Source organism: Rattus norvegicus, chromosome 2 (genome assembly GCF_036323735.1).
Source record: "Rattus norvegicus strain BN/NHsdMcwi chromosome 2, GRCr8, whole genome shotgun sequence".
NCBI lineage: Eukaryota > Metazoa > Chordata > Mammalia > Rodentia > Muridae > Rattus > Rattus norvegicus.
Genome location: NC_086020.1, coordinates 197,145,293 through 197,172,057, shown reverse-complemented (window position 1 = coordinate 197,172,057; position 26,765 = coordinate 197,145,293). Strand labels below are relative to the sequence as shown.

General features: G+C 40.0%; 1 long non-coding RNA gene across 1 annotated transcript in view; it reads left to right on the top strand.

Annotated features, from left to right (window-relative positions):
* LOC134485668 (uncharacterized) overlaps positions 1-26,765 on the top strand; it is a 52,787-nt gene that overhangs the window by 15,810 nt on the left and 10,212 nt on the right. Inside the window, exon 2 of the long non-coding RNA XR_010063913.1 lies at positions 5,338-5,484. This is a non-coding gene — a long non-coding RNA (uncharacterized LOC134485668). The remainder of the gene's footprint in view (positions 1-5,337; positions 5,485-26,765) is intronic.

Here is a 26,765-nt window from a genome sequence, read left to right as displayed (position 1 = left end):
TCAAAATGTGAATGCTTCACTCTTTCTTTAAAAGGGGAACAAGAATACCCTTGGCAGGGAATAGAGAGGCAAAGATTAAAACAGACACAGAAGGAACACCCATTCAGAGCCTCCCCCACCTGGCCCATGCATATACAGCCATCCAATTAGACAAGATGGATGAAGCAAAGAAGTGCAGGCTGACAGGAGCCGGAGGTAGATCTCTCCTGAGAGAGACAGCCAGAATACAGCAAACACAGAGGAGTATGCCAGCAGCAACCCACTGAAGTGAGAATAGGACCCCCGTTGAAGGAATCAGAGAAAGAACTGGAAGAGCTTGAAGGGGCTCGAGACCCCATATGTACAACAATGCCAAGCAATCAGAGCTTCCAGGGACTAAGCCACTACCTAAAGACTATACATGGACTGACCCTGGACTCTGACCTCATAGGTAGCAATGAATATCCTAGTAAGAGCACCAGTGGAAGGGGAAGCCCTGGGTCCTGCTAAGACTGAACCCCCAGTGAACTAGATTGTTGGGGGGAGGGCGGCAAGGGGGGGAGGATGGGGAGGGGAACACCCATAAAGAAGGGGAGGGGAGAGGGGGTTGTTTGCCCAGAAACCGGGACAGGGAATAACACTCGAAATGTATATAAGAAATACTCAATATAATCATAAAAAAAGAAAAGAAAATAACTGGAAAAAAATAAAAATGGGATACAGAGCTAAGCAAAGCATTCTCAGCTGAGGATTATTGAATGGCCAAATCCCTACAGAAATATTCAACATTAGTCATCAGGGAAATGCAAATCAAAACAACCCTGAGATTCCACCTCATACCTGTCAGAATGGTTAAGATAAAAAACTCAGGTGACAGCAGATGCTGGCAAGGATGTGGAGAAAGAGGAACACTCCTCCATTATTGGTGGGACTGCAAACTGGTACAACCACTCTGGAAATCAGTCTGGAAGTTCCTCAGAAAATTGGACATTCCACTACCTGAGGACCCAGCTATACCTCTCTTGGGCATATACCCAAAAGATGCTCCAACGTACAACAAAGACACGTGCTTCACTCTGTTCATAGCAGCCTTATTTATAATAGCCAGAAGCTGGAAGGAACCCAGATGTCCTTCAACAGAGGAATGGATACAGAAATTGTGGTACATCTACACAATGGAGTACTACTCAGGTATCAAAAACAATGACTTTATGAAATTCATAGGCAAACGGAATGAACTAGAAAATATCATCCTGAATGAGGTAACCAAATCACAGAAAAACACACTTAATATGCACTCATTGATAAGTGGATATTAGCCCTAAAGCTCAAATTACCCAAGATGCAATCCACAGACCACAGGAAGCTGAAGAAGAAGGATGACCAAAATGAGGGTGCTTCCACTCCTTAAAAGGGGAAAAAGTATCCATAGGAGGGGATATGGAAGCAAAATTTAGTGCAGTGACTCAAGGAACGGCCATTCAGAATCTGCCCTACAAGTGGCCCATGTGATATATATATATATATATATATATATATATATATATATATATATATATATATATATATATATATATATCCAGCCACCAAAACTAGATAAGATTGATGAAGCTAAAAAGTGCATGCTGAAAGGGACCGGGTATAGATCTCTCCTGAGAGACATATCCACAGCGTGTCCAATACAGAGAGGTCAATGCTAGCAGCAAACCACTGAACTGAGAACAGGACCCCCTTTGGGGGAATTATAGGAAGGATTGAAAGAGATGAAGGAGCTTGCAACCCCGTAAGAACAACAATGTCAACCAACCAGAGCTTCCAGAGACTAAAACCACTACCGAAAGACTATACATGGACTGACCCAGGGCTCCAACTGCATATGTAGCAGAGAATAGCCTTGTTGGGGCACCAGTGGAAGGGGAAGCCAAGGTTGGACCCCCAGTGCAGGAGAATGTCAGGGGTTGGGGGTAAACGGGGTGAATGGGGGGAACAACCGTATGGGGTAGGAGTAGGGAGTGGAGGTTTATGGACAGGCAACCTGGAGGAATAACATTTGAAATGTAAGTAAAGAAATATGCCTAATTAAAAAAAAAGAAAGAAAAGAAAGGAAAAAGAAAAAGAGAAGAAAAGAAAAAAAAAGAATTTGTTTCTAAAATTTTCTATTAAGCCACCAGATGGAGATAGAGAGTCAACGCTGTATTATTTGTAATATTTTTTTTAGTAGGTGAGGCTAATCATTTCAAAGAAAATGAACTATTTCTTATGTATCTTACCTAGATAACAGCTTATTTAGCTATATTATCAATTTATATTACTAAATCAATGAAGGAAAATATTATCACCATATTACGAAGACACCAAAACTAAGAAATCTTACACCTGAAATCTTTAAAGATTTCATAGGAATCTACTTGAAAAATTTCAGACATATTTTTCCTAAAATATTTTTTAACGTTTTTTACTATGTGATACATATATTGATTTATTAATATAACCCAGGAACCCCATTAGTAATTTGCTCATTAAAAAGGAAAATGTAAATCCACACCAAAATACAAATATTTGTAGAAACTTTATTCATAATATTCCAGACAACTCAAATGCCTATTAACTCAGAAATGTCTGGACCAGGCGATTATTTGAGTACCCAAGACATGGAGTGCTTGGCAGCAAATAGAAACACTGTTTTCACATATACAAAAGGAGTGTGACTTAAAAAGTTATGAGGAAAAGGCTGCTAATGAGAAAAAATAAGGTGGAATATTAAACAATAAACCCATTTAAGAAAATAAATGTTAAGATAAAGTTAGAGATCAAAAAACCTTAAAGTCATATTGAACCAGCTAGCTTGTCTAGTGCATGGACTTTTGTTAAACTACTAAATTGTAACTCTTCTGCTCTTATTTCTGCTGGAATGCTGCCTACCTAAGGACGTTAGCTTTCAACTACATCTACAACCAAGGAGGTCTTCGTGATGGAGGATTTAAGCAAGAATGCTCTTACCTGAGACATATACCTTAAAGTCCATTTAATGTAGTTCAGTAATTCGCAGCCCTTAGATAATAATTTTCAAATAGATATTTTTGGTTTCTCAAAATAAAACTTAGTTCCCAGTGTTTTCAACTAAAATTTTTAAACACAAAATTGAAATAATTTTACCTATATTCTATCAATAATGTTTTAAATTATCTTTATCAACTATCTGTCACCCTATCTATCTTTCCATTTTCTAAAAGACATTTTGATGTGTATTTGCTTGCTGTGTTGTGAATTGCACAGGGCTTCGCTCACATTCATCATTTGTTCTCCTATTAAGCTAAACCCCCAGGAACTCTTTCCTTTCTGTTTTTCCCCCAGTTGGTTATTTTATTTATTTACATTTCAAAATTTTCCCCCTTCCTAGTTTCCCCTCTACAAACCCCCTATCTCCTTCCCCCTCCTCTATGAGGGTGCTCCTCCACTACCCACCCACTCCTGCCTCAGCACCCTAGCATTCCCTTACCTTGGGTCATCAAGCCTCCACAGGACCAAGGGGCCCCCCTTCCCAGTGATGACCACTAAGGCAATCCTCTGCTACATATCCAACCTGAGCCATGTGTCCCCCCCCCATGTATACTCTTTGGTTGGTAATTTAGTCCCTGGGAACTTTGGAGTGTCTGGTTGGCTGATATTGTTGTTCTTCCTATAGTGTCACAAACCTCTACAGCTCCTGCAGTCCTTGGACTAATTTCTTCATTGGGGTCCCTGTGCTCAGTCTGATGTTTAGCTGAATGCATTCATATCTGTATTGTTCAGGCTCTGGCAGAGCCTCTCAGGAGACAGTTATACCAGGCTCTTGTCAGCAAGAGCTTCTTGTCATCAGCTATAGTGTCTGGGTTTGGTGTCTGTAGATGGGATGGATCCCTAGGTGGGACAGTCTCTGGATGGCCTTTTCTTCAGTTTCTGCTCCACTCTTTGTTCCTGCATTTCCTTTTGGCAGGAGGAATTCTGGATTAATATTTTTGAGGTGGGTGGGTGACCCCATCCCTTAACCGGGGGACATGCCTATCCACTGGATATGGTGTCTATAGGTTCTCTCTCCCCTTTGTTGGGTATTTTAACCTAATATTCTCCCTGTTGGATCCTGGGAACCTCTTTTCTTTTTTATTAAAAAACTTTAATGCCTCCGAAGTCCCTTGATTGAAAGAAAGGAATTCCTGTAGATTATGTTATTAAGATGTGGGAATGATTATTGTCACTTTAATTTACAAAATATTTTGTGTGAAGTAGAAGAAAGCACTTCTTCCAGGAGGTAGGAGATGGCAGTAATGTCTAAAGACCAAGGAAAGAAGAAAAGTATCTGAGCAGCCAGTGATAACGTGAGAGAAGGCTGCCTCGTGATGCATAAGAACACTGACAAATGATACTATGTTGGGTTGACCTAGTTTTGAAATGGTACCAATGTAGAGTGCATGGTTGTGTTAGGTTCTACCCAAAGAAGAGTAGAAGAGCTAGGAGGTTGAGTCAATGCATATTAGTCTGATATTACAGGTGGGCTATGTGAACAAGAGTTGAGAATTCTGAAGACACAGACTTAATAATGACATACCTTTTCAGCTGGAAAATGATGAAATTAAAAAAATTAGTGGGAAACATTATGTTTTCAGAATAAGGGGGGCATTAATCAGAAAACTGCTGAATGTAATTATCAGACCCTAGGTACAAGGCAGTAAGATGTGAAAAAAAAACCTTGAAGGACAGAGAGCTTTATTTGTCATCATTTTAAAGCTGGAAAATCATAAACTATAGAAACATAAGGTCAGGGTGAGAATTTTAGATCAAGAATATAGTACCTGTCAGAACAAAACAAAATTTGGAAGTGATTACAAAGTCCCACCCTCAGTTGAAGAGCTTTTTGCAATTGATCATTTGTGAGAGATCTTGGTGCATCTTCAGGGATGCAGCCACTGAGCGCCTACCTATGCTCCAGTATATGGTTCTATACTGATGGGCATAGACATTAAGTAGACTCAGTGGGAGAATTTGTAGGGAATATCTGAGGGAGGTATGAGGAGTGAATTTCATCAAAATCTATGCTTAATGCATTAACACATCATGTATTAAATTCTCAACAACAACAGAAATATGATGGCTGAAAGAAAGAGAACATCAACAGCATGTTATGATGTTTTGTCATTGAAGGTTTTATAAAATGGCAATTGGAACCACATTAGTGAGTCAAATGCCAAAAACTTATAGATGAGATATGTGGGCCCAATCTTTCATTGTTTTCTAGAGGCATTCCAGCAGATTTTACTCCTTAATGCAGAATGTGAGGGAGTCCTCTCTCATCATTTATGTATTTGTGTTTATTTGCACCAGGGTTCTTATTAGAGATGCTTCAGCAATCTTAGAGTCATTGAAGAAATAAGAAACATCATGGAGAAGGACTCTCAAAACTGACATGCTGAACTGATAATGGACTCTTCCATGGATGAATCCTTTCAGCTCCTTACAGATTTGGATCAGGTATCTTCTGGAACCTTTTTCACTCATGATTGTAAATTAGAGGGTGAAGGTTGGTGGAAGACGCATGAATAGAGGTGTTGGTCTTTGTCAAATATCTCCATCCTCCAACATGGGACAGCCTGATGTGACAAAAGAATTAAGCTAAAAGCTCTTAACAATGAATATTCTTGGACAATGCTAGTGGTAGGGGTGACTATATAATTAAACATGATATCCGTCAACCACTATGTAAAAGTTTCATAATCTCTTTGTTTAAATTGGCCTGAAATCCTAAGAGACATCATTAAAAGTGAAAAGTAGTAGATATCAGGGGAATATAGATTTGCTCAGACTTATCGGGTTTTAATGAGAAATGGCCCAACGACTAAGGATTCACTTCCTCCTATGCTTACCAGTAGAGAGAGAGAAAAAAAAAACCCACCTAACTCTCTGTGGACAACTTCTTTAAGTTACAAGAATATGGGCCCCCAGGGAGTTTGAGCGGTGAAATGGTTTTAGCTAAGAATGTTCCCCTCTCAGGGGTGAAAGTTGTTATTTGTATTTCAAATGAGCATCCCCAGGAGCATAAAACTTGCACACATAGTTGAAGGTCCTGTGATTCCTGATACTTATGCCTAAGAGTAATGAGGATGCCAGATTATGAATCTTAGAGCTGGCCTCAGAGGAGGTGAAAAAATGGGATATTCAGATCCCCAGAAATGTGTCAGTTGCTGTAGTAATAACTTCTAGGTGACTAGAATGTGGCCAAAAAGGATTTTTGTTTAGATATTCAATATTGACAGCCATTTCAGACAAAGATAACTTCAAACTGGCCTGTCCTGAGGTTGGTGATGTCATAGTACAGATCTTCTGTGCTGTCTTCTGACTCATTCCATCTGCTTGCCATCCTCTAGCACAGTGTCTGACTCACCTCCTTTTCCTCATGCATTTAGCCAGTATGTCTTTGAGTTTCTATTTTGATAATACCTCAGTTTTAAGCACGTAGTTCCTATCAGGGACTCTGTGAGGTGTTTTATGTATACCAAGTCAGTGTACATAAGGCTCTACAAGGTTGGTACAACTGTTCTCATTTTTCATATAAAGAATCTGAGGTTTAGTAGATCAAGTCATTGATTGAGTCTTGTGATTAACATGTGATAGACTCTGCATCCTTTTCACAGATCATAGGGTCCATGTTTCTAATCATGGTTTTATCAATTCTCTGTTATTATACCATCGATAAGAGCCAGCACCTGCCCTTTACGTAATACTCCCAAGCCTGAATTACTCTGCAATCTATAGAGGCAGAGCTAAGAGTTAGGGATGCCTTTTCTATCAGAGCCTCTTAAAAAAACAAAAAGATAGGTGTTAGAAATCTTGGAAGTCTTCATATCCACAAGGTTCCTTGTGCAGTAGCTAGAAAAAACACCCAACAAAATATTCAGTCCAGTTCATAGAATGTTTAGGAGAGAGTAGTGTTTCACAACAGTGACCACTCCCAAATTCTTAGGAATTTGTTTACTGATGACTTAGAGAAATTTCTAAATGTGCTAAAAATTCTGTGCTTATTTTTCTAGCATAATGTGGAGTTCAGAAGTAAATTCCGAAGCTACACCCTAGAGTAAATATTAAAGTCCTTTGCATTGTTCTAATCTTCCAAGCTTATTTAGCATAAACTTCTTGTTAAAAGATGGGTAGAAAGATGCAGAGCCCATTACAGAGTAGGTCTTTGATTTTATATTTCTTGACTATTTTATCCTTGTGAACTATGACTACCCAACCTACCTTAGGAGATGGACTTTCAGGTAGACCTTTTGTTTTCACAATATTTTAAATTATAGTACAAATTATATGTATTTTGCATTATGCTATGGCTAGCTATGGCCCTCATAGATCCTTTAGCAATTGTTTACTGTTTTTATAACTTTGAGAAGGGACCTTGCAAATCTTGTAAGTTTTGGAGGCATCCTGAGCCTTGTTTAATTCACTTTCAGAGTCTTGGGCTTTTCTTTTTCCTCAAAGAGGAAATGTTTTGATTTGGACCAAATGTTTATAAATTTCATAAAGTTTTCCAGCCCTTGTATTATTTCTCCTCATTCTTTCATGATTTTCCTGAGCCTTGGAGAGGCTAATATAGATATCTGATTATGCCATTCCACATTATATGATTGAGATTTGGGCCACTATGCTACAGCATAAGTCATTTGTTCTCAGGAGCTGGTCTGGCCCTTGTGTTTCCACCTGGCTGCAGAAAGGGGACAGAGTTAGCTTGGTGGTTTGAATATGCTTTACCCATGGGGAAGTGGTGTAGAGGTGTGGTCTTTTTGGAGGAAGTGTATCACTGTATGTGGGCTTTCAGGACTCCTACTGCTCTACCCTACCCAGTACAAAAGAGACAGTGTTTTGGCTGCTTTCAGACCAAAATGCAGAACTCTCAGCTCCTTCTTCAGCCTCCTGGCTTCTGTCCTGTTTGAGTTACTATCCTGAGTTCATTCAATGATGAACAGCAAACTGGAGTGTAAGCTGAATAAACTCTTTCCTGCCCAACTTACATTTTTGTCATCATATTTCATCACAAAAGTGGTAACCTAACAAAGGCAAAAGATATATTGCTGTAACAGACCTGATCATGTTTTGGGGATGATCGGTAAAGGACTTTGGCACTTTGGATTAGAAAAGCCATCGAGTGTTAAGAGCTCTGTGGGGTTGTTGGCCTATTCCCACAGAATAGGAAAAGATCTTTATCAACCCTACGTCCAACAGAGGGCTACTATCCAAAATATATAGAGAACTCAAGAAACTACTCATCAACAAACCATATAACTCAACTAAAAATGAAATCTAAACGGAGAATTCTTGACAGAAGGATCTCTGATGGCTGAGAAATGTTTAAAGAAGTGTTCAGTGTTCTTGGTCATCAGGGAGATGTGAATTAAACTGACTGAGATTCTATGTTACAGTGGCTAAGACGTGGAGCCAGGGGAACCCCTCCATTGCTGGCAGAAGCACAACCTTATGCAACTACTTTGGAAATATTTGGTCATTTCTCAGAAAACTGAGAATAGATCTAACCTATGAGACAGCTATATTATTCCTGGGCATATATCCAAAAGATGTTTCATCATATTGAAAAGACACTAGCTATACTATGTTCATAGGAGCTTTATTCATAACAGCCAGAAACTGGAAACAACAAAGATGTCTCTCAACCTAAGAATTGATAAAGAAAATGTGGTACATTTACATAATGGAGTATTACTCAGTTAATTCAAAACAATGACGGGTTGCGGATTTAGCTCAGTGGTAGAGCGATTGCCTAGCAAGCGCAAGGCCCTGGATTTGGTCCTCAGCTTTGGGAAAAAAAATAGATCTTTAAAAACAATGACAACATGAAATTCTTAGGCAAATGGATGGAACTAGAAAATATCATCCCGAGTGAGGTAACCCAATCACAAAAGAACACAAAATGTATGCACTCAATGATAAGTGGGTACTAGCCCAAAAGCTCGGAATACCAAAGATAAAATTTATAGACCACATGAAGCTCAATAAAAAGGAAGACCAAAGTGTGGATGCTTCAGTCCTTCTTAGAAGAGGAAGCAAAATACTCACAGGAGGAAATATGGGGACAAAGTGTGGAGCAGAGACTGAAGGAAAGCCCATCCAGAGACTGCAATACCTGGAGATCCATCCCACATATAGTCACCAAATCCAGACACTATCGTGCATGCTGACTGGAGCCTGATATAGCTCCTGATAGGCTCTACCACAGCCTGACAAATAGAGGTGGATGCTCACAGTCAACCACTGGACTAAGAACGGGGTCCCCAGTGGAGGAATTAGAGAATGGACTAAAGTAGCTGAAGGGGTTTGCAACCCCAAAGGAAGAACAAGAATATCAACACCCTAGATCTCTCAGGGACTAAACCACCAACCAAAGAGTAACCATGGAGCAACTCATGACTCCAGCTGCATATGTAGTAGAGGATGGGCCTCTATTTCCATTTTTTCCCGTTTTTAAATTATTAACTTGAGTATTTCTTATTTACATTTCGAAAGTTATTCCCTTTCCCGGTTTCCGAGCCAACATCCCCTTAACTCCTTCCCCTCCCCTTCTATGTGGGTGTTCCCCTCCCCATCCTCCCCCCATTACCGCCCTCCCCCCAACAATCACATTCACTGGGGGTTCAGTCTTTGCAGGACGAAGGGCTTCCCTTTCCACTGGTGCTCTTACTAGGATAGTCATTGTTACCTATGAGGTTAGAGTCCAGGGTCAGTCCATGTATAGTCTTTGGGTAGTGGCTTAGTCCCTGGAAACTCTGGTTGGTTGGCATTGTTGTTCATATGGGGTCTCAAGCCCCTTCAAGCTCTTCCAATCCTTTCTCTGATTCCTTCAACAGGGGTCCTGTTCTCAGTTCAGTGGTTTGCTGCTGGCATTCGCCTATGTATTTGCTGTATTCTGGCTGTGTCTCTCAGGAGAGATCTACATCCGGCTCCTGTCGGCCTGCACTTCTTTGCTTCATTCATCTTGTCTAATTGTGTGGCTGTATATGTATGGGCCACACGTGGGGCAGGCTCTGAATGGGTGTTCCTTCTGTGTCTGTTTTAATCTTTGCATCTCTATTCCCTCCCAAGGGTATTCATGTTCCCCTTTTAAAGAAGGAGTGAAGCATCCGCATTTTGGTCATCCTTCTTGAGTTTCATGTGTTCTGTGCATCTTGGGTAATTCAAGCATTTGGGCTAATAGCCACTTATCAATGAGTGCGTACCATGTGTGTTTTTTTGTGATTGGATTACCTCACTCAGGATGATATTTTCCAGTTCCCTTCATTTGCCTATGAATTTCATAAAGTCATTGTTTTTGATAGCTGAGTAATATTCCATTGTGTAGATGTACCACATTTTCTGTATCCATTCCTCTGTTGAAGGGCATCGGGGTTCTTTCCAGCTTCTGGCTATTATAAACAAGGCTGATATGAACATAGTGGAGCATGTGTCTTTGTTATATGTTGGGCATCTTTTAGGTATATGCCCAAGAGAGGTATAGCTGGGTCCTCAGGTAGTTCAATGTCCAATTTTCTGAGCAACCTCCAGACTGATTTCCAGAATGGTTGTACCAGTCTTCAATCCCACCAACAATGGGGGAGTGTTCCTCTTTCTCCACCAGCCAGCATTTGCTGTCCGGAGTTTTTGATCTTAGCCATTCTCACTGGTGTGAGGTGAAATCTCAGGGTTGTTTTGATTTGCATTTCCCTTATGACTAAAGATGTTGAATATTTCTTTAGGTGTTTCTCAGCCATTCGGCATTCCTCAGCTGTGAATTGTTTCTTTAACTCTGAACCCCATTTTTAATAGGGTTATTTGTCTCCCTGCGGTCTAACTTCTTGAGTTCTTTGTATATTTTGGATATAAGGCCTCTATCTGTTGTAGGATTGGTAAAGATCTTTTCCCAATCTGTTGGTTGCCGTTTTGTCCTAGCCACAGTGTCCTTTGCCTTACAGAAGCTTTGCAGTTTTATGAGATCCCATTTGTTGATTCTTGATCTTAGAGTATAAGCCATTGGTGTTTTGTTCAGGAATTTTTCCAGTGCCCATGTGTTCCAGATGCTTCCCTAGTTTTTCTTCTATTAGTTTGAGTGTGTCTGGTTTGATGTGGAGGTCCTTGATCCACTTAGACTTAAGTTTTGTACAGGGTGATAAGCATGGATCGATCTGCATTTTTGTACATATTGACCTCCAGTTGAACCAGCACCATTTGCTGAAAATGCTATCTTTTTTCCATTGGATGGTTTTGGCTCCTTTGTCAAAACTCAAGTGCCCATAGGTGTCTGGGTTCATTTCTGGGTCTTCAATTCTGTTCCATAGGTCTATCTGTCTGTCTCTGTACCAATACCATGCAGTTTTTATCACTATTGCTCTGTAATACTGCTTGAGTTCAGGGATAGTGATTCCCCCTGAAGTCCTTTTATTGTTGAGGATAGTTTTAGCTATCCTGGGTTTTTTGTTATTCCAGATGAATTTGGAAATTGTTCTGTGTAACTCTTTGAAGAATTGGATTGGTATTTTGATGGGGATTGCATTGAATCTGTAGATTGCTTTTGGTAAAATGGCCATTTTTACTATATTAATCCTGCCAATCCATGAGCATGGGAGATCTTTCCATCTTCTGAGGTGTTCTTTAATTTCTTTTTTCAGTGTCTTGAAGTTCTTATTGTACAGATCTTTTACTTGCTTGGTTAAAGTCACACCGAGGTACTTTATATTATTTGGGTCTATTATGAAGGGTGTCTTTTCCTTAATTTCTTTCTTGGCTTGTTTCTCTTTTGTGTAGAGGAAGGCTACTGATTTATTTGAGTTAATTTTATACCCGGCCACTTTGCTGAAGTTGTTTATCAGCTTTAGTAGTTCTCTGGTGGAACTTTTGGGATCACTTAAATATACTATCATATCATCTGCAAATAGCGATATTTTGACTTCTTCTTTTCCGATCTGTATCCCCTTGACCTCCTTTTGTTGTCTAATTGCTCTGGCTAGAACTTCAAGAACTATATTGAATAGGTAGGGAGAGAGTGGGCAGCCTTGTCTAGTCCCTGATTTTAGTGGGATTGCTTCAAGTTTCTCTCCATTTAGTTTAATGTTAGCAACTGGTTTGCTGTATATGGCTTTTACTATGTTTAGGTATGGGCCTTGAATTCCTATTCTTTCCAGAACTTTTATCATGAAGGAGTGTTGAATTTTGTCAAATGCTTTCTCAGCCTCTTATGAAATGATCATGTGGTTCTGTGCTTTCAGTTTGTTTATATAATGGATCACGTTGATGGTTTTTCATATATTAAACTGTCCCTGCATGCCTGGGATGAAGCCTACTTGATCATGGTGGATGATTGTTTTGATGTGCTCTTGGATTCGGTTTGCCAGAATTTTATTGAGTATTTTTGCGTCGATATTCATAAGGGAAATTGGTCTGAAGTTCTCTTTCGTTCTTGGGTCTTTGTGTGGTTTAGGTATAAGAGTAATTGTGGCTTCATAGAAGGAATTCGGTAGGGCTCCATCTGTTTAAATTTTATGGAATAGTTTGGATAATATTGGTATGAGGTCTTCTATGAAGGTCTGAGAGAATTCTGCACTGAACCTGTTTGGACCTGGGCTCTTTTTGGTTGGGAGATCTTTAATGACGGCTTCTATTTCATTAGGAGTTATGGCGTTGTTTAACTGGTTTATCTGTTCCTGATTTAACTTCGGTACCTGGTATCTGTCTAGGAAATTGTCCATTTCCTGCAGATTTTCAAGTTTTGTTGAATATAGACTTTTGTAGTAGAATCTGATGATTTTTTGAATTTCCTCTGAATCTGTAGTTATGTCTCCCTTTTCATTTCTTATTTTGTTAATTTGGACACACTCTCTGTGTCCTCTCGTTAGTCTGGCTAAGGGTTTATCTATCTTGTTGATTTTCTCAAAGAACCAACTTTTGGTTCTGTTGATTCTTTCTATGGTCCTTTTTGTTTCTACTTGGTTGATTTCAGCTCTGAGTTTGACTATTTCCTACCTTCTACTCCTCCTGGGTGTATTTGCTTCCTTTTGTTTTAGAGCTTTTTGGTGTGCTGTCAAGCTGCTGACATATGCTCTTTCCTGTTTCTTTCTGCAGGCACTCAGAGCTATGAGTTTTCCTCTTAGCACAGCTTTCATTGTGTCCCATAAGTTTGGGTATGTTGTACCTTCATTTTCATTAAATTCCAAAAAGTCTTTAATTTCTTTCTTTATTTCTTCCTTGACCAGGTTATCATTGAGTAGAGCATTGTTCAACTTCCATGTATATGTGGGTGTTCTTCCCTTATTGTTATTGAAGACCAGCTTTAGCCCATGGTGGTCTGATAGGATACATGGGATTATTTCTATATTTCTGTATCTCTTGAGGCCTTTTTCTTGACCAATTATATAGCAATTTTGGAGAAAGTACCATGAGATGCTGAGAAGAGTGTATATCCTTTTGCTTTAGGATAGAATGTTCTATAAATATCTGTTAAGTCCATTTGGTTCTTAGTCTCTTAGTCTGTCTACGTCTCTGTTTAATTTCTGTTTCCATGACCTGTCCATTGATGAGATTGGGGTGTTGAAATCTCCTACTATTATTGTGTGAGGTGCAATGTGTGTTTTGAGCTTTAGTAAGGTTTCTTTTATATATTTAGTTGCCCTTGTATGTGGAGCATAGATAATTAGGATAGAGAGTTCATCTTGGTGAATTTTTCCTTTGATGAATATGAAGTGTCCTTCCTTATCTTTTTTGATGACTTTTAGTTGAAAATTTATTTTATTCGATATTAGAATGGCTACTCCAGCTTGCTTAAACCTTAGCCAGACTAATGAGAGGACACAGAGAGTGTGTCCAAATTAACAAAATCAGAAATGAAAAGGGAGACATAACTACAGATTCAGAGGAAATTCAAAAAATCATCAGATCTTACTATAAAAGCCTATATTCAACAAAACTTGAAAATCTGCAGGAAATGGACAATTTCCTAGACAGATACCAGGTACCGACGTTAAATCAGGAACAGTTAAACCAGTTAAACCACCCCATAACTCCTAAGGAAATAGAAGCAGTCATTAAAGGTCTCCCAACCAAAAAGAGCCCAGGTCCAGACGGGTTTAGTGCAGAATTATATCAGACCTTCATAGAAGACCTCATACCAATATTATCCAAAATATTCCACAAAATTGAAACAGATGGAGCACTACCGAATTCCTTCTATGAAGCTACAATTACTCTTATACCTAAACCACACAAAGACCCAACAAAGAAAGAGAACTTCAGACCAATTTCCCTTATGAATATCGACGCAAAAATACTCAATAAAATTCTGGCAAACCGAATCCAAGAGCACATCAAAACAATCATCCACCATGATCAAGTAGGCTTCATCCCAGGAATGCAGGGATGGTTTAATATACGGAAAACCATCAACGTGATCCATTATATAAACAAACTGAAAGCACAAAACCACATGATCATTTCATTAGAGGCTGAGAAAGCATTTGACAAAATTCAACACTCCTTCATGATAAAAGTCCTGGAAAGAATAGGAATTCAAGGCCCATACCTAAACATAGTAAAAGCCATATACAGCAAACCAGTTGCTAACATTAAACTAAATGGAGAGAAACTTGAAGCAATCCCACTAAAATCAGGGACTAGACAAGGCTGCCCACTCTCTCCCTACCTATTCAATATAGTTCTTGAAGTTCTAGCCAGAGCAATCAGACAACAAAAGGAGGTCAAGGGGATACAGATCGGAAAAGAAGAAGTCAAAATATCACTATTTGCAGATGATATGATAGTATATTTAAGTGATCCCAAAAGTTCCACCAGAGAACTACTAAAGCTGATAAACAACTTCAGCAAAGTGGCTGGGTATAAAATTAACTCAAATAAATCAGTAGCCTTCCTCTACACAAAAGAGAAACAAGCTGAGAAAGAAATTAGGGAAAAGACACCCTTTATAATAGACCCAAATAATATAAAGTACCTCGGTGTGACTTTAACCAAGCAAGTAAAAGATCTGTACAATAAGAACTTCAAGACACTGAAGAAAGAAATTGAAGAACACCTCAGAAGATGGAAAGATCTCCCATGCTCATGGATTGGCAGGATTAATATAGTAAAAATGGCCATTTTACCAAAAGCAATCTACAGATTCAATGCAATCCCCATCAAAATACCAATCCAATTCTTCAAAGAGTTAGACAGAACAATTTCCAAATTCATCTGGAATAACAAAAAACCCAGGATAGCTAAAACTATCCTCAACAATAAAAGGACTTCAGGGGGAATCACTATCCCTGAACTCAAGCAGTATTACAGAGCAATAGTGATAAAAACTGCATGGTATTGGTACAGAGACAGACAGATAGACCTATGGAACAGAATTGAAGACCCAGAAATGAACCCAGACACCTATGGGCACTTGAGTTTTGACAAAGGAGCCAAAACCATCCAATGGAAAAAAGATAGCATTTTCAGCAAATGGTGCTGGTTCAACTGGAGGTCAATATGTACAAAAATGCAGATCGATCCATGCTTATCACCCTGTACAAAACTTAAGTCTAAGTGGATCAAGGACCTCCACATCAAACCAGACACACTCAAACTAATAGAAGAAAAACTAGGGAAGCATCTGGAACACATGGGCACTGGAAAAAATTTCCTGAACAAAACACCAATGGCTTATACTCTAAGATCAAGAATCAACAAATGGGATCTCATAAAACTGCAAAGCTTCTGTAAGGCAAAGGACATTGTGGCTAGGACAAAACGGCAACCAACAGATTGGGAAAAGATCTTTACCAATCCTACAACAGATAGAGGCCTTATATCCAAAATATACAAAGAACTCAAGAAGTTAGACCGCAGGGAGACAAATAACCCTATTAAAAATGGGGTTCAGAGTTAAAGAAACAATTCACAGCTGAGGAATGCCGAATGGCTGAGAAACACCTAAAGAAATATTCAACATCTTTAGTCATAAGGGAAATGCAAATCAAAACAACCCTGAGATTTCACCTCACACCAATGAGAATGGCTAAGATCAAAAACTCAGGTGACAGCAGATGCTGGCGAGGATGTGGAGAAAGAGGAACACTCCCCCATTGTTGGTGGGATTGCAGACTGGTACAACCATTCTGGAAATCAGTCTGGAGTTTCCTCAGAAAATTGGACATTGAAGTGCCTGAGGATCCAGCTATACCTCTCTGGGCATATACCCAAAAGATGCCACAATATATAAAAAAGACACGTGCTCCACTATGTTCATCGCAGCCTTATTCATAATAGCCAGAAATTGGAAAGAACCCAGATGCCCTTCAACAGAAGAATGGATACAGAAAATGTGGTACATCTACACAATGGAATATTACTCAGCTATCAAAAACAATGACTTTATGAAATTTGTAGGCAAATGGTTGGAACTGGAAAATATCTTTCTGAATGAGCTAACCCAATCACAGAAAGACATACATGGTATGCTCTCATTGATAATTGGCTATTAGCCCAAATGCTTGAATTACCCTAGATGCCTAGAACAAATGAAACTCAAGACGGATGATCAAAATGTGAATGCCTCACTCCTTCTTTAAAAGGGGAACAAGAATACCCTTGGCAGGGAAGAGAGAGGCAAAGATTAAAACAGAGACTGAAGGAACACCCATTCAGAGCCTGCCCCACATGTGGCCCATACATATACAGCCACCCAATTAGACAAGATGGATGAAGCAAAGAAGTGCAGACCGATAGGAGCCGGATATAGATCGCTCCTGAGAGACACAGCCAGAATTCAGCACATACAGAGGCGAATGCCAGCAGCAAACCACTGAACTGAGAATAGGTCCCCTGTTGAAGGAATCAGAGAAAGAACTGGAAGAGCTTGAAGGGGCTCGGGACCCCAAAAGTACAACAATGCCAAGCAACCAGAGCTTCCAGGGTCTAAGCCACTACCTAAAGACTATACATGGACTGACCCTGGACTATGACCTCATAGGTAGCAATGAATATCCTAGTAAGAGCACCAGTGGAAGGGGAAGCCCTGGGTCCTGCTAAGACTGAACCCCCAGTGAACTAGACTGTTGGGGGGAGGGTGGCAATGGGGGGAGGGCTGGGAGGGGAATACCCTTAAGGAAGGGGAGGGGGAGGGGGGTGTTTGCCCGGAAACCGGGAAAGGGAATAACACTCGAAATGTATATAAGAAATACTCAAGTTAATAAAAAAAAAAGAAAGAAATCAGGAAGAGATCATGTAGCTCAGACTTAGCACTGTGAGAGACCAGGAAAAGCCAACGGTGAAAGATCAGCCTCAGTGTTAGTTGACTCAGGCAAGAAGGGGTCATGAAAGAAGTTGAGGCTATGAGGGTTATTGTTGAAAGTACATCCCAGTTGCAATAGAAGACCCTAGGATTTTGGAGTTGTCAGACCATGGGATGACCACCAAGAACAGCAGTAGCAGGGAGTGATACGAGCCTGGAAGATAAACTGTGTGTGTTGAAGAGGGTGGAGCTGGAGAAGTTACCCACATCCTTTGTAGTAGTCCCAAAGCATGAGTGGGTCCCAGACATTGGACAATTGGAATTTTGTTTTGCTTTGATTTGATTTTGACTATGCCCTGATTTTTTTCCTCTTGAAGTATGAAAGTATTTTACTGGGACCCACAGTTGAAAGACTTTGATCAGAGCAAGAGAAATTCTAATTAAAACACATGTCTCGTTGTCCATTGCAAGGAGCATACAATTACCACTATATCAAGAAGGGACACTGTCCTATATCTGTTGGGAAAATGTAGCCATGCTGGAATTGCATATTGATATTGCTCCACATATGTGGCAGTCTCAGAAGGACTTGTCTCATTTGTACATTTCATTATCCATAACAGGGACCATGCAACTGTTTCTCTCCACCACTTCTTTGGTCTGCCAAACACCAATTGCATTTCCTGGTAGTACTTTGTCACAATTTGAATGAAATGAGGATGGCACCTGTAGGCTCATAGTCTTGAACACTTGTTCACTATGGAAGGGCACTGTTTGAAAGATTAGGAAGTGTGGTCTTGATGAAGGAAGTAAGACATTAGGGATGGCTTTGAGGTTTACAAAAGCCTATTATAAGCCCAGCATCTTTCTGCTAGTAGATTAGATGAAGCTCTCCAGCTACATTCTCTAGCACCATTTCTGCCTGGAGACTGCCATGCTTCCTGCCATCTGAAACTTTAGGGAAACCCTCAATTAAGTACTTTTCTATTGGATTTTTATTTATTTACATTTCAAATGTTATCACTTTAATTGAATACTTTCTATATCACTATAGAACACGACTAAGACAAAAGTTGAGAGCAGCAGTGTAGTATTGCTGTAACAGGCCTGACTATGCTGCTTATTGGTAGAATGTGAACTTTGGATTAGAAAAGCAGTTGAATGTTTTAAGCAGAGTTTAATGAACTGTACTAGTCTGAATGTGAAAGACAGTTAATCTGAAAGCAATGTAGGTTATGAGGAGAAGAGTATTAGTAAGTGGCCTAGAGATCATTCTTGTGATTTTTTTTGGTGAAGAATGTGGCTGCTTTCTACCCTTGTCCTAAAACTCTGCCTGAGGCTAAATTTAAGAGTTCTGGATTACTGATAGTGGCAGAGGATATTTCAAGATAACCTGGTCATTGATTCTATGATGTGCTTATTAGTGGTTACTCTTATGCAGATCTATTACACAAAGGAGCAAACTGAGTAAGGATAAATGCAAAATATACAGTTTGGAGGAGAAATGGTTCAGCAGGAAGTGTGATAGAATCCAGTTCTCAAAAAGATAAAAAGTTTTGAGAAAAGCATCATACAAAATGTAATAAAGGGACTAGTAACCTCAGGGCAATACCCCACCCAGCTAAGCTTGCAAATTGTAAAAAGAAATTAAAGAACTAGAGAAAAGCTTAAGCAATGAAGGAAACCAATAACAAAAAGCTATGCAAATGTAATTCAACAGGAGGTCAAGTTCTAGCCCCATCAAGCAACAGAACTTGGCAGCTTCTGCCATTTGGTTCTGGATGCAGAATCAAAGATACAAGAAAGGGGTTGTGTAATTTCCACCTTGGCTAAGAAAAAATCACCAAGGTCATGCATGAGTCAGGGTGTCCCTGCATGGAGGTCCAGAGAGACCATTGTGTAACACTATAAAAGTGAAACCTGGTTTTTGTTAGAGACTCCAAGATGATGAAATTGCCAGATTCAGGCATCAGAGATCTGAAGAGTTCTAAAGAGAAGTTTGAAATTAGATGCAGAGATGCAGGGCTTGGGGTTTTTCTTGCTGGTTATTGGTTTTGCTTTGGTCCAACATTTCCTTACTTTCCTTGCATTTCTCCCTTTGGAATGATAATGTATTTTCCATGCTAATGTGTGTTGGAAATATGTGATCTGATTTTTCATTTCGATTTTACAGTTAAGAGATTGCCTGAGTCTCAGAAGGATTGGCATTGAAGCTATAATAGATTGTGGCGATTTTGATTATGGTGATTTTTGAAATTGGACTAAATTCATTTTGCTTTATATATGCTCTAAACCTATGGATGATAGGGAGTGGAATGTGGTGGTTAGAATGAGGAAGGTACCATAGGCACATAGATTTGAATATTTAGTAACTAGGGAGTGGCGTTATTTGGAAGGACTAGGAGGTACCATCTGGATGTTATTGGCGATGTGTCACAGGGATGAGCTTTGAGATGTCAAAAATTCCTTTTCAATTTCAGAGCCTCTCCTGGACAGCAGGTCAGGGTATAGTTCTCAGCTACTTCTCCAGCACCACATGCTTGCATGATGGCATGCTTCCCACCATAATAATGGACTAAACCCCTGGAACTGTAAACAAGCCCTTAAATGCTGTCTTTTATAAGAGTTACCATGGTCACAATGCCTGTTCACAGCAATAGCATACTGACTAATGCATGCATGAGAATACATGTCTATTCATTCAAGATAGGACACTTTCAACATAATAAATAATTCAATTAAAGACTAGCATAGCAAAATCATTGAGTTCCTTGGAGTTACTACAAAGAGCTTACTTTTGCTAGTAGTTCCTTATAGGCTCAGGAGTGACTCAAAGGTATCTGCATAATCACAAATCCTGCCATATTAATTCCATCCCAAGTTGCATACAGTTCAACCAACCAGAAGCTCTCTTCTCTACAGCAATTTTATTGCATATAAAATACTGGGGAAGAGCTTTGTGACTTTTATTTGGGAACTTGTAAGCTATTACTTTGAGTTTCTCCTTCCTCTCCAAGATGAAATGTTTGAATTTATGGTAACAGGTACACCACAGTTTTATTTGAAACCCACAAAATTTTCAGCTAGATTTGCTTCATTATATGTTTCTGTCTTTTCATTAATTAATTAATTATTCCACATCCAAATATTAATCCCCTCTCCTCTCAGTCCCTTCCCCAACAGCTACTCCCCCTTTTACCCTGAGCACCACCCCACAATAGCACATCAAGTCACTGCAGAACCAGATGTGTCCTCCTCCACCAAGACAATGTGGCCCAGTCAGAGCATCCACAGGCAGGCAACCGGTACAGGAATGGTCTCTGCTTCAGTTGTTGGAGTACTTACATGAAGACCAAGCTGCACATCTACTACAGATGTGCAGGGAGCCCATGTTCAGCCCATGCTAGCTCTTTGGTTGGTGGTTCATTTTTTATAAGCTCCCAAGGGTCCAGGTTAGTCAACTCTGTTGGTCTTCTTAGGGAAACCCCATCATCTTTACATTTCTTCCCCCAACTCTTCCATAAGGCTCCCCAATCTCCACGTGCTTGGCTATGGATCTCTGCATCTGTTTCCACTGGCTGCTGGGTGGAGCCTCTCAGAGGATAGTCATGGCAGATTTCTTTCTGGAAGCATAACATAGTATCATTAATAGTGTCAGAGATTTGTTTCTTCCAATGGCATGGGTCCCAATCTGGGCCAGTCATTGGTCAGCCACTCCCTCTATCTCTGCTCCATTTTAATTCCTGAACGTCTTGTAGCCAGTATACATTTAGGGTTGAAGGTTTTGAGGGTAAGTTGCTGTTCTTATCCCTCCACTGGGAGTCCTGTCCTGCTACTCTGGCCTCCATGTCCCCCACTGCTAAAAGTTACTCCCATAGATGTCCTGGGGCCTGCACCCACCCCAGGTTTCTGTCACATCCTAGAGATGTGCCCTCCACCTACCAACAATTTCCATTCTATCTCCCCTGCTCTCCCTATACCTGTTCCACCACCTCATTCCCCTCTCCATCCCTTCTCCCACCCAGTTATCTCCCTCCAGCCACCTGTAATAGGGAACCTTTTTTTAGGTCCCCCTTGTTATTTGGTCTCTTTAGGTCTTTTTGGTCTGTTTGGGTCTGTGGATTATAGCATGGTTATCATGTGCTTTTTGGACAATAGCCACTTATAAGTAAGTACATACCATGTATGTCCTTTTGGGTCTGGGTTGACACATTCAGAATGGTATTTTCTAGTTCCATCCACTTGCCTGTAAAATTCATGATGTCTTTGTTTGTAATAGCTGAGTAGTAGTCCATTGTGCAAATGAACCACCTTTTCTTTATCCATTCTTCAATTGAGAACCATCAGGGCTGTTTCCAGTTTCTTACATTACAAATAAAGTGCACATGAACATAGATGAGCAAGTGTCTTTGTGGGATGGTGGAGCATCTTTGGATCATATGACCATGGTTCTTGGGGTAGAACTATTTCTAATTTTCTTCAAAATTGATTTCCAGAGTGGTTGTACAAAACCACTCATAGAGTAACTATGAATGAAAGGACAAAAGGAAAAAGGATTAGAGCTGAGATAGAATGTTCTTTGTTTCAGAGAAATGTACAAAAGCAGTTCTACAAGTAATTCTGGTAAAACAACATAAACCCTTTTCTATTACTATTATTCTCAGGTTTGGTCTTTTAACATTGTCTCAAATTCTCTGCATGTTTTGAGTTAGAAAATTTTTACTTTTTGGCATTTTCATTGACCAATGTATCATTTTTTATGGTATCATTTACACTTCATTGTTCTCTCTTCCATCTCTTGTATTCCATTGGTGATGCTTGCATCTGTAGTGTCTCTTCTCTTTTCTAGGTTTTCCATCTTCAGAGTTGCCTTCATTTGTGTTTCCTTTATTGTTTTTTATTTCCATTTTTAGGTCTCAGACTGTTGTATTCATTTCCTTCACCAGTTAGATTATATTTTCCTGTTTTTCTTTAAGAGCTTTTACATGTTTGATCGCATTTTTCCTGCATTTCTTTATGGGATTTATTTATATTCCCTTTAAAGGCTTCTATCATCTTCATGAAATGAGATTTAAGGTCACTGTCTTGCTCTTCAGGTATATTAGGATACTCAGGGCTTGCAGTAGTTGGAGAGCTGGGTTTTGATGGTGCCATATTGCACTAGTTTCAGTTGATTATATTCTTGTGCTTGTCTTTCACTATCTGTTTGCTTCTGGTGTTGGCTGACTTGGTAGTTCCTGGTTATCCCAGATTGAAGTATACTTCTTGGAGATGACACTTTAGGGTGAGGATCAGTGAGTTGGTTTGCAACTGTTGTGGAGATGTGGGCTGTAAGGAAGATGAAGCTCTCTGATAGGGCCATGGCTGTTGGGCTTGCTGGGGTACTCTTGGAGGGAGTTGAAGCATGGGTATCTCACCTGTGTGTCCCCAGTTAGAGCATGACTTCCAGGTGCTAGGCAGTCCAGTGGGGTGGGAAATATTATGCCAGTCCAAGATTACATATGAAGGTGTAGGCCTGAAGGAAGATGAAGATTTCATCTTATACTTATCAAAATGACTAAGATCAAAAACTCAAGTGACAGCACATGCTGGCAAGAATGTGGAGCAAGAAGGAACACTACTCCATTCTTGGTGGAAGTGCAAATCACTTTGGAAATAATTTTGTCTGTTTACTAGAAAATTGAGAATAGTTCTACCCCAAAATCCAGCTATCACACTCCTGGGGATATATCCAAGAGACCTCCAAATATCACAAAGGCAGTTACTCAACTATGTTCATAACTATGTTTATTTATAATAACCAGAAACTGGAAACAACTAGATGTTCCTCAACTGGATAATGGATAAACAAAATGTACATCTATACCATGGAATAAGTTATTGAAAACAAGAACATTATAAAATCTGTAGGTAAATGGATAGAACTAGAAAATGTCATACTGAGTGAGGAGATCTAGACCCAGAAACACAGGTATGGTATATACTTGCTTAAAAATGTACATTATCCATAATGTACAGACCAAGCGCACTACCATCCATAGACCAAGAAACTAAGTAATAAGGAGGACCCAATTAAAGATGCATGGATCTCACTCAGAAGGGGAAACAAAATAGTAATCAGAAGTAGATAGAGAAAAAAATTTGGTGGGAGAGGGGGTGAAGAAGGGAACAGGGATGGAGTTCTGGTGTGGGGAGATGGGGTACGAGAGGTCTGGGAGTGAAAATGGATATTAGTGGGGGCACCTCTTGGACTAGCTGGAGGTTTAGAATGGGAGAGGTTCTGGGGAGTCAGTAGGAGTGACCCTAGCTGAGATTCATACCATCAGTGGGTATGGAGATTGAAGTAGCCACCTCCTGTAGCCAGGCAGGACTTCCACTGGAAGAATGGTAACATCAACCCACCCACAAAACCTTCAAGCCCAAATTTTTCCTGCCTACAAGATGTGCAGGAATAAAGATGGAACAGAGCCTGAGGAAACAGCCAACCAATGGCTGGCGCAAACTGATACCCATTCCATGTGAGAGACATATCTATTCCCTGACACTCTTAATAATAGTCTGATGCTTGCACAAAGGGATCTTGCATAACTCTCTCCTGAGAGGCTTGAGATCACAGCAGAAGGAAACAGAGGCAGAGAACTACAGCCAAACATCAGGCAGAGCTTCAGGAATCTTGTGGAGTTGGGGGATAGAATTAAGTAAGCTGGAGGGATTTAAGAACACCACAAGAAGGTCTACAGAATCAACTTACCTGGGCCCATGGAGGCCCACAGAAACTGATCCACCAATCAAAGAGCGTAAGGGCTGGATGTAGGCTCCATACATATTTGTATCAGATGTGTTGCTTGGCCTTCATGTGGGTCCCAAACAATTGGAGTGGGGCTGTCTTCTACTCTGTTGCCTGCCATTGGGCCTCTTCCCTTAACTGGACTGCCTGGTAGGCCTCAGTGAGACAGGTTGTGCTTAGTCCTGCTGGGACTAGATGTCTCAGGGTGGGGTGGTGTCCAAGGGAAGCTTTGCCTTCTCTGAGGGAAAGGGAAAGAGAAAGGGGTACTGGGAGTAAGTATTTTTAAGGGTGGGATTGAAAGACGAGGGGGCTGTGATAGGGTTGTAAAATGAATAAGTAAATAATAATAATAATAATAATAATAATAATAATAATAATAATAATAATAATAAACCATCTTACCTGCCCTTTAAAAAAAAGAAAGTAGCACAGCTATTTTAGTTTTTACTATAACTTTTATTTTTAAGTTTGCAGTTTTAAATTTTGGACATGATATATGTGAAAACAACTGTATAAGTTTGTCTGAGCTTATTTTTAGTGTTTCTTCTCTTTCTTTCTAGACCATAATTAAAAAAAAAACTATATAGAAGGTCCATATTAAATTAAAAAACAAAATATATAAAAAGTAAAATTTACATAGAATTAACTATTTCTGTGTACTAATGAAAATAGAATAAATACAAACAAATTTGAAATTTTTATTAAAATACATCATATATGATTCAACTAAACTATGCTTTATATTTAGAATTTCAACTTGGGATTGATAATTTATTTTATGCTGAAATAAAACTAATAAAATTTTTGTCTATATAAAAAATTCAATGGTATTATAAGAGTCCATGATTCACTGAAGAATGGTACCCCAGATTCAAATAGTATGCAAAAGCAAAGAGCCTTTATTTTGTAGAAATCCAGCATGGGTGGATCCATGGAGTCGCAGTGGTGAGCTTGCAGGTCCAATTTAAAGCTAATTAATGGAATTCTAGGGAGAGTTAGATGACCTTTATCTTGAATATCTAGGAATATGGGTGTCTTAGGAATTGGTTAGTGCTCTGGGGACTTTCTAGGAGGAGCCTAGAAATTGTTGCTGACTCATCCGAACTGACTATTTTTTCCCCTCAGGCCAGAAGATGAGGCAGCTTCTGATCGGCTGCCCTTGGGCTGTGGTCTTTCCAGGAACTGACTTTTCCAGACTTTCTCAGTTCTGGGAAACAGAAACCGAGGCTTAGTTTCTTAAAATGTCTTTTTGGAGCTTGTCATGGAGTCAGCCTGCCTCTATCCTCTCACTTCCCCCTTGAGAAATGGGCCTTCAGGAATGGTTAAGATGAATTTTCTGTCCTGCAGCCTCTTTCTAGTTAAGGCCATGGACTTTTTGACCACCCATGAATGGTCAACATGGAAACAGCATCCTCACCTAAGGCTACACAGAGTCTTCCCTGCTGGAGGAACAACACATCTAGGGCCCTTCTGTTTTGTAAGACTACCTCTGCCAGGGATAATCCAGGATAAAAATTACAAGGCCCTACAGAGGCTTTGTGATTTTTATCCTGGAATGTCAGGGATGAGGCCCCTATGCCAGCAGCTCTGGCTAGCCCCAGGCCAAGGAGGGATCCCAGCAATACAGAAGAAATGGCTACTCTCTTTACCTAATTGGATGTGAGGCCAGTTGTTTGAAGACATCCTCCCCTAGGTAGTAATGAACTCTAGGAACAAGTTGTATCAGCACATGAAAATCCCTGGTCATGTTTATAACTAGACCATAAATCCATAGTGTAAACCCCAAGACACAAGCCTATCAAGAATTCTCTGGGGAGCAGCATATACCCTATAAGGGCCAGGGCTATGGTGCAGTTGCAGGGGTGAGAATAATCTGCAGAAACCCATTTTCCAACACAGAACCCCTGTTGTGTTATTGACTGTAGGGTTCACTTTCTTTAGTCTGATTGTAGCCATCTACATTGGGTGCTATTGGTGGTCTATCAATAATCCCCAAGGGCTGCCACTCCTTCATATTAAGATGGTTAAGCATTCAAGTATAACTAAGATATATTCAAGTATAACTTAGATCATGACTACTACCACTACCCCCGCATACCTGGTTACATTTTGGCTGAAGTTGCTCTCATCCACAAAGTAGATGTGTTCCACAACTGGCCAGGATATGTCAACCAAGTCTGGTCTGATGTTCTGAATGTGCTTCCAAACTGTAGAGTAATCATGCTGTATGTGTAAGGATAGGTAAGGTTGAAAGGTAGTAAGGTTTAGGGCAGATGATGGATTATATCTTATGTGAGGGGGATTCAAAAGCAGAGACTGAAAGTGCACCAGTCTGGCATTAGATAGTCAGTCACTGGCTAGGTGGGTTCTTGAGGGTCCCATCAATATCATGGGTGGTAGTAATAAGCTCTTGCCCCAAGGTTATTTTGTCAGTGTTCTTAACCACCAGGGCTGTGGCAGCTATAATCTGGACACAGGCTGGCCAACCTTGGGCCACCAGGATCAGCTTCTTAGATAAATAGGCCACAGGTTTTTTCCATGGGCCCAAAGTTTGGGTGAGCACTTTGCTATCCCCCTTTTCTCATCCATATAGAAGTGAAAAGTTTTGTAAATATTTGAGAGGGCCAGGGCCAGTGCCTCCTATTAAGGCTTTTCTCAAAGTCTTAAAAGCCATGTCCATCTCAGGGGTCCACTTTATTTTATCTTCTGGGCCCTGACACCCTC